General features: G+C 36.0%; 1 protein-coding gene across 3 annotated transcripts in view; it reads right to left on the bottom strand.

Moving 5' to 3' along the window:
- Nucleotides 1-12,769, bottom strand: part of bahd1 (bromo adjacent homology domain containing 1) — a 31,342-nt gene that overhangs the window by 13,709 nt on the left and 4,864 nt on the right. Inside the window, exon 1 of one of the 3 annotated variants that reach the window (XM_079853497.1) lies at nt 1,811-2,219. The exons of 1 other annotated variant lie outside the window; for it this stretch is intronic. The gene's annotated coding sequence lies outside the window, so the exon portion shown is untranslated. Of the gene's footprint in view, nt 1-1,810; nt 2,220-12,769 lie in introns of those variants that run through there. One more of the 3 variants, XM_079853498.1, reaches the window with a different exon arrangement.

Raw genomic sequence — 12,769 nt, forward strand, 5'->3', positions numbered from 1 at the left:
ATTTGAATCTCCATCTGTCAAATAAAAGAGGTCATCATAAACATCAGTCATCCTCAGACGCATGCAGTGCTCTCCTTTACAATGCACAGAGCAAGTTCAGCACCCGCGAAAGAAACATTTTTGTGTTTCACATTTCCAAAACCCAACTGTAAAATATGGACACAAAAAGGCAACTGTAGCATTCTCTCATTTCAGCAACAATCCTCTTCACTCCTACTGCTCTACCATTTAAAATCATCCACCCATGTGCCAGATAAAGAGGGGAATCATTCTGTAATACTTCCAACCACAAAAGTGACTAATTTAAATATTTAAACAAACAGGTTATACTAAAAGTAAAATAACTAAACATACACATTTACAGTAAAGATCAATAATTATCTTTATGATATTATTTATAATTACAGTTATTAAAATAGGTTTATTAAGTTTTGTTGTTGTTGTTAACACTGCAAAAAAAAGCATGCATTAAAAATATTAAATATTGGATTTGGTGATATATATAATATATATTATATATATAAACATACAACCTCCAATTTACCAAGAATCAGCATTAACCCAGAAAAAAAAGAAATCTATAGGTTGAAAGCATATTAGCCTACTTCTCTTCTCTTGCTTTATAAAGTCATTTAAAGATTACCGCAATTAAATCCTGCAGTGTGTGTTCACAAATGTGAAAAGCTTTAAATAAAATTTCTAAGTGCCTCTAAAAACTAAATTAACCGTCTGTAATTCTGGGAATGTCACAAGTTATTGATCTGAAGGGAAGTGTGGCTCATAAAATAATAGACTAAGTGCTGGCCATGTCCAATTGAGTGACAAAACACAAACTCTCCAGTGGAAGGTAGCTGGAGGATGAATTGTTGGCACGATATTGTGGAAAATTAGAGGTTCCCTTTCTAGTTTAAGGAGGGGTGAAGGGAAATGGACTGCTGCCCATAATTTACCACCATTCCGGGTGTTTTTCTTTTTTTCGGGTTGAGGTATCAACCCGACTTTCTGGCAAATATCCGAATAGCCTGGCATTTCGGGAGTAAAACGTAAACGTTAAATAGAAAATGTATCCAGTCTGCGCTTTGATAGGTGGGTTAATGCGGTTTAACGTGATATTTGACGTGTAGAGACGAAAGAAGTTGTTCTTTCCTTCGTGTGATTTGAAATTCACCCCTCACTCACTGTACACAAATATATGTTAGTCTTTTTTCCTCCTACACTGCAGATACAGAAGGGAAAGGTGTGGATTGGGGGCAAAACTGAAAAAAAAGAGGAAACAGAGTGAAATGTACAGCGCGATTAAAGTAATCCGGGATAAAGGCGGCAAGCGCGTGCTGGAGGTGTATGATGATGAGAGGAGCTCGCGCGGCTCATAGGGCGTATCACACACACATACATACATACACACACACACACTAAAAAACAGCGCTGTTTGCCTCACATCCTACGGTTTCTGCCACCGCATACCTCCCAACTGCGAAACCGAACCATCACGGTCAACTCGAAACCGAGCAATTAATGTCAGTGCTGAAAATGACACTAAACGGCCAACCGTGAGAATCAAACGCCGAAGCGGGTAGCGCTCGGTAACGTTAGGTCCCTGCCGAAATTTCCGAGCTTCGCGATGGTATCCAGAGCACGATAAAAGAACAGTTTTCGCAAGTCTAACTAAAAAGCGTCTCTCGAACCGAATTCATACAGCAATGATTACGAATCATGTCATATTTCAAGCTATTTCCCCACTAGAGGAGAGAGCGATCGCGAGAGAAAAGCGCATAACCAAGATAAAACAGATTAGTAATCCTTCATTTACCTCGTCATCCACTCACTCCGCTGTATTCCCGATCAAATAATCACATTCCGCGAGCAACGAGGCTCTTGTTGTTGGGCTATTACAACAATATCGATGTTCAACAGTGAAATGAAACGAGGGGAGCACACACAGCTGACAAGACACGTTTAATCGGTGACCTACTTCCGAAGTAGCGTGCTGCTCGAGATAATATTCATGCGCTGCATTCGTGAGAGCCGCTGCTGCGCTGGGACGAGGTCTCGTTGGCATCACTCAGGTAGTTGAGTGATGAAAAATGCAAAAATGACAGGCATCGGCTGAGATTTAGACCCCATCACTCCGTAAAACTCACTGTTGGTCAGTGCTTGGTCTCACGCAGCGAGCAAGTCCCTTGGATCAACAGCTATTACATAATGGACAGCCTTGGACTATCTCATCATCAGCAATACTCAGAAACTAGATAATGAAATAATTGGCAAAGGGAAAAAAGTTCGCATGGGGTTATCAGAGCTGTCTAGGCACGACTTCTAGTTTTAAAAGATTATAGGCTAATTACTCACATGTGGTGACTTAATGCTTTTACTCCTATTTCCAGGAACAAGCTCTACTTCCATATTCAAATCTAATTCAAACTGGTTGGTTTTTGACCTTTTGACCATTACAGAATGTTTGTCAAGCTTAGGTCGTCGCCTCTTTAATGTGCGATGCATGTGAAAACAAGTACTCAGGCTAATATAAACAAATTACACTGTAAAAGACATCGCCTACAATCACTAATCCTATTTTATGGTTTTAGAACACAATTTCAGCTGAATAATGATTTAGAGTCATTCCGTGTCAAATCAACCAGAGGTTGAACCATCGAGGGCCTTTAAAATGAAGATATTAAAAGGAAAGTTTGTTAAGAAGCAGAACAGAAGGATATTGAGATACCTTTAATTCTTCTTGAGTTACTGGCATTCAAACTCGAGGCAAAAAGTGCTTTTTCACATTTTTTTTACTGTCACCGTTGGCATATAACGCAACCAAGATTGCAAAAGTAAACAGATTTTACTAATAGACCTACCAATCTCTATGAAAAAACAAAATAATGTCTTTCTAAAGTCATTTTTACCCCCTGTAATTTGGCTCCAAATCTCATGTAAAAACTGTCATTAAAACTGCCCCTCAAAACTGTCATAAAAACTACCCCTTAAAACAGTGGATTACTCAGTAAATACATCCATGACATTTAATATTTTGGCTTTCATCACCATTTATGTTTGTCTTTCTACAGATGAACAAAATAAAAAAAATGAACTGAAGTTTCCCAAATTTGGTTGATTTGACACGGAATGGCCCTTAGTGTCCCCATATACCACAGAGAAATGTTACTTAAACTCTCACACTCACTGATGTTTGTTTAAAGAATGCACCTTAATGCCTTTCATATGCATGAGATTTATGGATTTCCGTGTGAGAAAAAAGTGTCGCTATGTGTTTAGTTTGTTCAGTACTACTACTACTTCCACATAATTACTAAAACAAGTTCACAAATAATGTTTTGTTATTAAACCAAGATATTATTGAATAGTGTGTTAGACATTAATAAAAATCTAAATCCAAATCTCCAACATACACTCTAAGAAAAGTCCATGCACAGAACTTCCTTGTATTGTTTTTTCACAGGTGTTTTACCTGTATTTTAAATGACTGTATTAAACTGTTTTATGGTCAAAGGAAATGTCCGTAAACTCGATGGAAAAAGTACTGGTAATCTTCTGCCAGGACATTATCTGTTTTTCCAGAGAATTTTTTCTTATGGTGTACTTCTCCTTACTTGTTCCTGTATATGAACCGAATTCGCAAAAATGTACAATTAAATTGAGTCATGGTCTTAATGCCTTAAAGTCAATGTTTTGTGTATAAATGTCTTGAAACGTTACAATGTCTTGAAGTGTATAATATCTGGATGCTGTTGTTGCTAAAGAAATACTAATACAATAGATTTGGTGTGCATTTGCTTTCTCTTGAAAGTAGTTCAATAGAAGGATGAAGGAAAATGGAGCTGAAGACAGCACTGTAAATTGATGGGGAAGTAGCTGAAGTTTTACAGCTGCAGCCTGAACAAAACACTATTTTTCTAAGATAACCAACACAGAAGGATGATATTTACACTAAGCTTTAAGTTACATAAACAACACTTAATGATTTAAGCTTGAAAACTTCACAAAAATGCTAACTGTAATGAAGATATGACGTCTGAAAGAAATTAATGTAGATAAATATCCAATGAGTATTAAGAATACACGTGTGGGTATATGAAGCTACATGCAAAGTTGATATGCTTGAGAGCTCTTTGAGCAATCCATAATGATAATCATGTATAGATAGAATCTCTACAGGAGGACAAAAGCTTCAAGGTCCTACAAAGGCTAATCTGAGAGAAACGCTGCAAAAAATACTCAAAAGCTTCCATTTTGTACATATAAATTGATGCGTTTAATACCATTCAGAAAAATGAATGGAATTTGCATACTTAGACTAATAAGCTCAACAGATCAAATAGAAAAGCACTATACAAATCTTCACAAAACTTGCTTGAGGCCAGATCTTAACACACACAATGAAACATTAACTAGGATCTCATGCTCAAAGATTCTTCCTCTGAGGCTGCAATGTCTCAGATAAGATAGGGTATCAAATAGAGATGTTAAATGAACGGTCCCTAAAATGTCTGGTTATCCTGTTGATTATGCCGTTTTAATCAGAGAGCTTTTAAAACACACTGCATGTGGCAGGATGGCAAACACAGCCGAAGCTATGACATAAATCTTAGAAATAAAAAGTGGGAGGAAATATTAGACCCTTCTTAGACCAAGCCCATTAGTATCTTGAGTGGAAAAAGCTTTAGAAAGCGAAACAGTGATTTTCTGCTTTACGATTAAAGCAATTGTCTGTGTCGTATCAAATTTCCGTCTGTCATTTAAAACAGAAAACTCTAACAAAAAACAACTGAACGGAGGTAACAATCAACACTGCAAGCAAATCTCATTTTACACTGACACAAGCTCATAGCATAAACCTCAAAGTAAAGATGTTTCTCCAGCAGATCAGCCTTCAGCTTGGCCTTCTAATGAACGTGATTATCCTACGCTACTTGAAATGCGTTTTCATGTTGATTTAACGAGAGAGAAAAAACTATTTCAAATAGGCTATTTAACTCACATAATTCACCCTCATTTAACAGACGCTCACTGCCTTTGATAGATCAGATGGTAAAGCAAAGGACTACGATTAAAGCTTGGTCGTACGTATGTCATTGATGCCAACAAGAGGAAATTACTCTTTTGAATTTCCCTATAAAGATCAATTAAGTTCTGCATATCAGTATCGAAATTGGTAAACAAAATTCAAACACAAAAAAGTCAACTAAAACATTAGTTTATTTTAGTATCCTTCTATATGCAGAGGTGTAAAGTTCTGAGTATTTTTGGGTTTTACTTGAGTACTATTGTAAATCCAAATACATACATTATTAACCCTGTTTTTTCAAATTTACATGATAGGAGTTACACATCAGCTGTTATGAGAAATACAAAAATACTCGAAAGAAATGAAGCTCTATCAGCTCAGGTGGCCATGAGCACACTGGTACCATGGGTTCATTTGCACACTGGCATTTGAAAAGCAGTGAATTCACTGAGAAGAGGATGAAAAGGCGTTAATGTTAACCCACTGCGTCATCACACCAAGAGTGCAGAGGCACAGTCTGATACTGACACTAACACATTGTCCAAGAGTTCACTGTCCACTGAGCGACCTTCTGCCAGTTTAGCTACTCAGAGTTTACTCCATTTCAGAGCACTAAAGTGAAGCTTTCGGAGAAATTGCTTCCTAAATTTGCCTCAGCTGCTCCTCTCTGTCAACTTCCACATTAATGCAAGATTTTTAAGTATACTGGTGGCATTCATTCACAGAAGAAATTGAACTGTCATGAACTTCCAGATGTACATATACAGCAGCATTCATTCCAGGACAAAAGTGGCAGAAGACATTTATAGTGATTTTATGAAAGATTTATAGGCCTAATTTACTTTTTATGCATGCAGGCCTTACTAAATAAAAACTCATTTTAAAAGACATGCGCAATAAAGTGAAATCATTGGTCTCCAGGTTGTCTAGACATTGACAAAAAGCCAAAACCAGTTCTGCTTCTAACAGCAATTATTGTAGAGAAAAACACACTTTTAGATTAATCGATTAAACCAAACTAAATGACCATTATCACTGTTCATTACTGCAGATTTAAAAATTATGTTTACTCAACAAACCAATAAAACAACGGAGCAAAACACATGGGACAGAACATATAAGTTTTGAACTACTTGAGCTTTTACTTTTCTTTAATGCCATCTGTGCAACAGTTCTACAGTCAAAGTACTTGAAAGATATTCAAGATACACTGCCACATTTATCTTTTACAAATATCTTAAGGATCTTGATAACATTACACCTAATGACATCTGTGTATGACAATCAAAGGCAAACTGAACAAAAGGAACATAAATACAAGGGTTTCACAGGACGATGACTTGATGTGAAGTCCAATATTATCTAATAAAATCTAATTCTCTAATCAATATATAATCACACTCAAATGAGAAAAGCTGAAGGGTTGTAATAAAAAGATGGCATCTAGCTCTCCAATGACCCCTCTACTGATGTGAAAAATATGCAAACTTTAATATCAGTGGCTCTAAAAATTTGGCTCTCTAAATGAACAGCATGATTGTATAACCAGATTTGCTAATATTCAGTCCCACTGACTCATGAATGAAAAAAAAAAAGAAAAAAAAACTGCTAGGAATTGTTACAGAAAAATAAACTGTAAAAAAAATAAAAACCCTGTTAAAACGTAAATGGATTAACATTATATATCATTTTACTGTAAAATACTGTCAAATGTATGGTTTTTGCAAACAAAAACATGAATTGCCATATTAAAACAGTAAAAGGTCATTCCCAGAAGTCCCTGCGGGACATCAAATAGGATTAAAGTTTATATAAATAATTTAATTCTTCTCATTTTTGTTATCAGTAATGTACATTAGGGAGTTTTGTTACATCTTCTGTTAGTTAATGTTCATTGCATATTACACCTTGATGGCATTTTGTTGATCCTGCGCACCATTTCTGTATTGGCCATGTTTTATGGACAGGCTACTTACGATGATTCCTAATGTGGTTTTCTATTGCACCACTTGTATTATTATGGTTGTTACTATACATTATAAGGTAAAAGACAAATTTTGATAATCAAGTATATTCATATATTAACATTATATAATGAAATGCGGTTAGAAGTGGTGCAATTTAGGTACCAATATGCCATTCTGCAACCACAGCTGCTGTTTTTTTTTTGTTTTTTTTTACTATACGTTTAACAGGATTTTTTTTTACACTTTTTTCTTTTTTACACTTCTTAAAATCTAGTGAGATCTTACATATCTGAAAAAAATATTGTTATCATTGATCAATTTACTTGAAAAATGAACATGGTTTAGTTTCCACTACATAAGGTATAACTAAGATCACAGTTATTGTTAAAGTCAGCATGAAACGAAAGTTACAATAGTCTTTTCTTCCCTGTTGTGATGTATATCCAAGTGAAACAGTGTCTCGAACAAGAAAAAATTTAGAGTGGGACTTGATTTTTTTCCCTGGGGAATTGATTGGATGGTCGTGGTTTGCTATTGCTGTGATGTCATATGAGTGACAGGTTGTCCCACCCTTACGCCAGTAAACACGTCATCAGAGAAGAGAAGAGATGTCGTTGCAAGAGGGAGGGGGAGTTATTTTGATCAAAGATTATGAGGGTACTTGAATTTTTTTTTTTTTTAAAGGTGTGCACAGACAAATAATTTATAATCAATATTGCAATATTCCATAAAAAATTAGATGTCAATTTTGATTTCATGGTGACTTTAAGGGAAACCCATTTCCACAATCAATTAAAGTTAATTTGATGTAGGCTAACGTTGTTTTCAAGTGTAACAACGTGGTGTTCTTTAGCTGTACACTATTGCCATGAAAAGAGCATAAAAGATCTTTCAATATATCTTAAGAAACCATAAAGAGACTTTGGATGTACACAGCATGTTAATTTGTTTGCTCGTGTAAGTTCAGACTCTCAGATGACAGTTTGTTGCCACTGAACTGACAGAACACAGGAAGTCAAACTCTTGTTAGTTGTTAAAGTGTCTGTCTTCAAAAGCATGAAAGACACAGGGCAAAGTGCCCAGGAAAGCGCAAGGGATGTTTTTTTCTTCTTCTCAGAATACACTCCTATGACAAATCTTGTTAAAATTACAGTGAAGAATCAACACCGTTAGATGCTTTCTGAGAGAAAAAAAAATCAACAATAGTTTGACTGGATTTCCAGCTGTGTAACAACCAGCACAAACAACAATAGAGGCTCAATCTTGTGTTCTCGCACGCTGGGTGTTGCCATCTGTGATTTTGGAGACCATGTGCTCTACAAGCTTCAGGGGAAGCCTGAGGTCTGGCTTGGAAGATTTTAGCATGGCTCATGAACAGGCTTTATCAGCCTTTTAACATAAACATTTTAGCAGTGATAATAGACCAGGGCTTCAACCCCTTCACGTCGACCACAGCTGCAAACCCTCAAAACAGCTGAATCTGGTTTCAGTGGCCACTTTTACCCCCAGTTCTCTCCTCGAACAGACCAGTAAATTTCACAGCTGTGGCTCTGGCACAGGACCAGGACGTGTCTGATGGGTTTAAGATTAGCCACATGAAACGACTCTTCCACGTCAAGCATATGTGAGCTGGAAATCTATGGGACACATGTCCTGAAGGTAATGAAGAACATTCCACAGTGTCTTCATTCAAATAGAAATACTGTAATCAAAGTACTTTTGATGCAGTCTGAAGAATGTCTTGCCTTTGGGGATTTCATCATGGGATGAGAAGAAGGGACATTTGAGCCTTTGTGAGTCTGTAACTGACATAACTGCAATCTCACCCTAAATTATCCAAATAAATACGCTACATTTGTTTCATATAGTGTCACTAGTGAGATACTGCATCTCTATAGGTTTCCATGAACAGCGTTCAGTACATTGCCCTCAAGGGAAAACAACAATTAGTCATCAATGATTAGTCAGCTGACATTTTGTACACATTTTAGTACTGTTCAAAGAACTGTTTGTAAATGATTCTTAAATTTGCATGAGGAGGAAGATGATTCAAACATTTGAAACAAAGCATGAAGTGTTGGTTTATCTGGTCAGATTAGATTTTTTCAGGGCAAAATTAAATTTTCCAATCAGTTAAACAGGTTTAACAGTTTTTGGAAACGGAAGGAAGATTATCAACAAGTCTTGACTTTCTCATGGTCAAACTGTGCAACATTCAAGGTACATTGTAGGTAGTGATGCACTGATACTGAAATTCTGGCTGATATGATTGGACGATAATTATCTAATGTTATGGCGAGAACTAATAAATGGACCAGTTCAGCAGTTGGTTTTCTAAATACATTTTTTTAAACTACAATTTAAAGGGGTCGTGACATGGATTTTGTTTTTTATTATTTTAATGTTCCTTGAGGTTCACTTATAATGTTAATAAAGTTTTTTTGTGCAAAAATTGGAATCATTATACTGCAGTGATTATTGCAGTGATTAAATGTTATGTTTGTAGCATGTTATATGTTTGGCAACAGTTCTTCTAACCCTAATTGATGGAGTGTGTAACTTTTAATTTCTTAACAAATTTACAAAGACGTATCATAGCCATATTCCAGGATGACAATGTCCAGATTCATAAGGCTCAGATTGTGTAAGAATGGTTGGGAGGAGCATGAAAAATTATTTTCACACATGAACTATTATGCAAAATTTAGTTTTACATGGTGTTTGAACATTAATGTGTGTCGGCAGTGTGTGTACACAACCACCCTACAATGGTAGAATCTTTTTTTTATATCCCCATAAATCATAAGCAGTGTTTCAAAATAAGCCGTTTGCAGTTTCTATGCAAACGGCTGCTGACAGACTCTGTCCTATTAGCATAGACCAGCCCTGAGTGAGCTGTACACAGTCCACCATGTTTATCTCCTCATCAGAACATTTAACAGCAGCATTCAAGAAATGTATTCTTATTAAAGCGACTAAAGTTATTTAATCAAGAGCAGTGATTGATTAGCCCCTTTCACACCAGGAAGCAGGAAATAGCCACCAGGGTGGTTCCCCGAAAACGAATGTTGCCCTAGGGCCATTTTCCTGGTTGCATTCGTACCGCCAGTAGCAACTCTGAAGTGACGTAAGATGTGCTTGTTGTGACTTTTTTTTAAGGTACGGTGGACATTTATTTTGACAGCGCTGAGAAAACCAGAGCCTGAGCACACAGCACTCACATTCTCCGTCTTCTTCATTAGTTTACGATCTGTTTAACAGTCCTGTCTAATACGCTATTACGAAAGTAGACAGTATATGAAAAAGTATTAGCGTTTGTCGTGAGGTTGATGTCCAATGTCGATAGCTGAGCAGAAATACATAATCATGTTTCGCTTGGTCCCCTTCAAAGTTGTGTTGGATTTTCTCTTTAGCATAAAGGCTGAGAGGTCCATCTATCACTGTTTTCCATGTTCGTAGAGTTAGTTGGTGGAGTAAATATATAGGCTGTAAACACAGCTTTTTAAAAATGGCGGGTGCTGGTGTTTAGCGTGCGTTCGGCCAATCAGCGTACACTTACGTCACTGATAGTTCCTATAGTGCTGGTTTAGACCGTACTCTGAAGTAGGAGCTAATTTAGTTCCCCCAAATGGAGTTCCTAGAACTAAAATCGTTCCTAGCCAAAAAGCGGGTACTTCCGCCAATAATTCTAGGAACTATAAAAAGGCTATTATCTGTTTTTCTTTTTTGTATGATTCCTATTAACAGCATATATAGCAGTAGGTACTGTATATTACGCTGCTTTCACTTTAATACACAGATCTAATACACACATGCTATTTCTTTACTTGCTGTTTACGATCACAGAAATCGCTTCGGATGTGTGTGCTCAGAAAACCATACATCAGAAGTTTAGATTTTAAGTTTAGACTTGAAGTTTAAAACGGACAGCATGACAGTGATAGAGATGATAATCAAAACCAAACAGAAGTTACAATTTTTCGGCAGAGTATCCGAGGCACGAGCGGGCAGGGAACAGCAGCTCATTTGCATTTAAAGATACATGCACGAAAACAGCAAGTTTTTCCCTTCCACTCAAAAATGGACATTTACAACTTGGTATAATAAATGATCTGTGGGGTATTCTGAGCTGAAATTTCACAGACACATTCTGGGGACACCTGAGACTTATATTACATCTTATAAAAAGGGGCATAATAGGTCCCCTTTATATTCATTGAAAGTCTTTGGGATGTGCTCAAGTAGACTTTACAGATCGCTTGACTCTTGCAATACAAGATCTTGACCTAAACTTGATGCACCTCTTGATGGAAATGAATGTTGTCATGTTTCGTGATGTACTGAAAGTTCTAATCACACCGGTGTGATCGTATGCTTCAAAGGGTTAAATAAACGCTTTGTTTATAATGAGGAAGGCGCTTTAATATGAAACTTGCAGGATTTTTAAATGGTACAAAGACCTCTTATATGTCAAAAGATCAACGGAAGTTTGATTTCTCATGTCATGACCCCTTTAAGATCAACCATTTTAAATGCTACACATGAATTTACGCTTCACAACATTATAACAGTGTTATTAAATGTTAGACATAACATTTAGCAGTGTTATTAAATTATTCGTTTTTTTATAAAGATTAGCTTTAGGTGAGCATTTAATGACGGCAAAGGTAATCTAAATGTAAAAATAGGGGAAATGTGCCTGTACAATTATACAATATCAAAATTATAATAATTAAATCTCTAATATCATTTAATAACTGATATGGCACCAATATATAGAGTGCATACCTAATGGATGGACAATGGAACTTGCTTCTACACATATGCCAAAGAAAATGGACCTGTGCATCACAGGAATTTGGAGGCTCTGCTTGGTTCTAATTCTGTATGTGACTTTGTCCCCGAGTCCCACTAGAAGACGTTTATATTACCAGCAGCAAAATGATTTTATTAAATCTATAAAGGCTATTTCTTTATATCTTGTTTGTATCAGCAAAATAATCAATGCTTTAAAGATAAACTAGTGTACACTCTGTATCTCCACTTGTAAAGCATATCAATACAGTGAAGCCGTTGTGTAATCATTACAACTTTGTCTTTTTAAATCCAATTCTCCATGTCAAATGTTTAGATTTGATGTGCAACGAGATGAGATGAGGCGGCCCTGTTATTCTCCATGTTGTACAAATTTGGTAAAAGGGGTTATGGACCATTAATCTAAAAGTCAATTTGCTGCACATAGGCTGCCGTCTGTAATGGGATATCACTGATGATCTGTTCAGTGAAAAATCCTAATCATGCATACGTATATTTGATGGATTTCTTTTTCCCAAGAGGTGATAATTCATGTTAAACATGAGTCGAATTGATTCAGTGAGAGACTGATCTGTACTAAGTGCACTTGACAATGAAAATAGGAAGAGTGAAAAAGGAAACTATTTCTATATCTCAAAATTGTTTGACATTTAATCATGATATATCTGTTCCTATCAGTACTGTCGATGTTTGATACATATTTAGATTTGATTTAGATTAATTTAATGCCTACAAATTAATCTTTAAATCACTAATAATTTCACATACTGTCAAACGTAATCTTCAGCAAACTAACATGAATATCCATTTTTCCATACTGTACATTATAATGTTTTGATGTCTAAATTCACTCGTAGAATTTAAAGGCACAATATGTAAGATTTTTGGATTACTATATCTAAAAACCACAAGAACAATGTTATATATTTTTTGACTTGTGTACTTAAATTATCCCAAATATTTC

Source organism: Squalius cephalus (genome assembly GCF_949319135.1).
Source record: "Squalius cephalus genome assembly, chromosome: 20".
Classification (NCBI taxonomy): Eukaryota; Metazoa; Chordata; class Actinopteri; order Cypriniformes; family Leuciscidae; genus Squalius; species Squalius cephalus.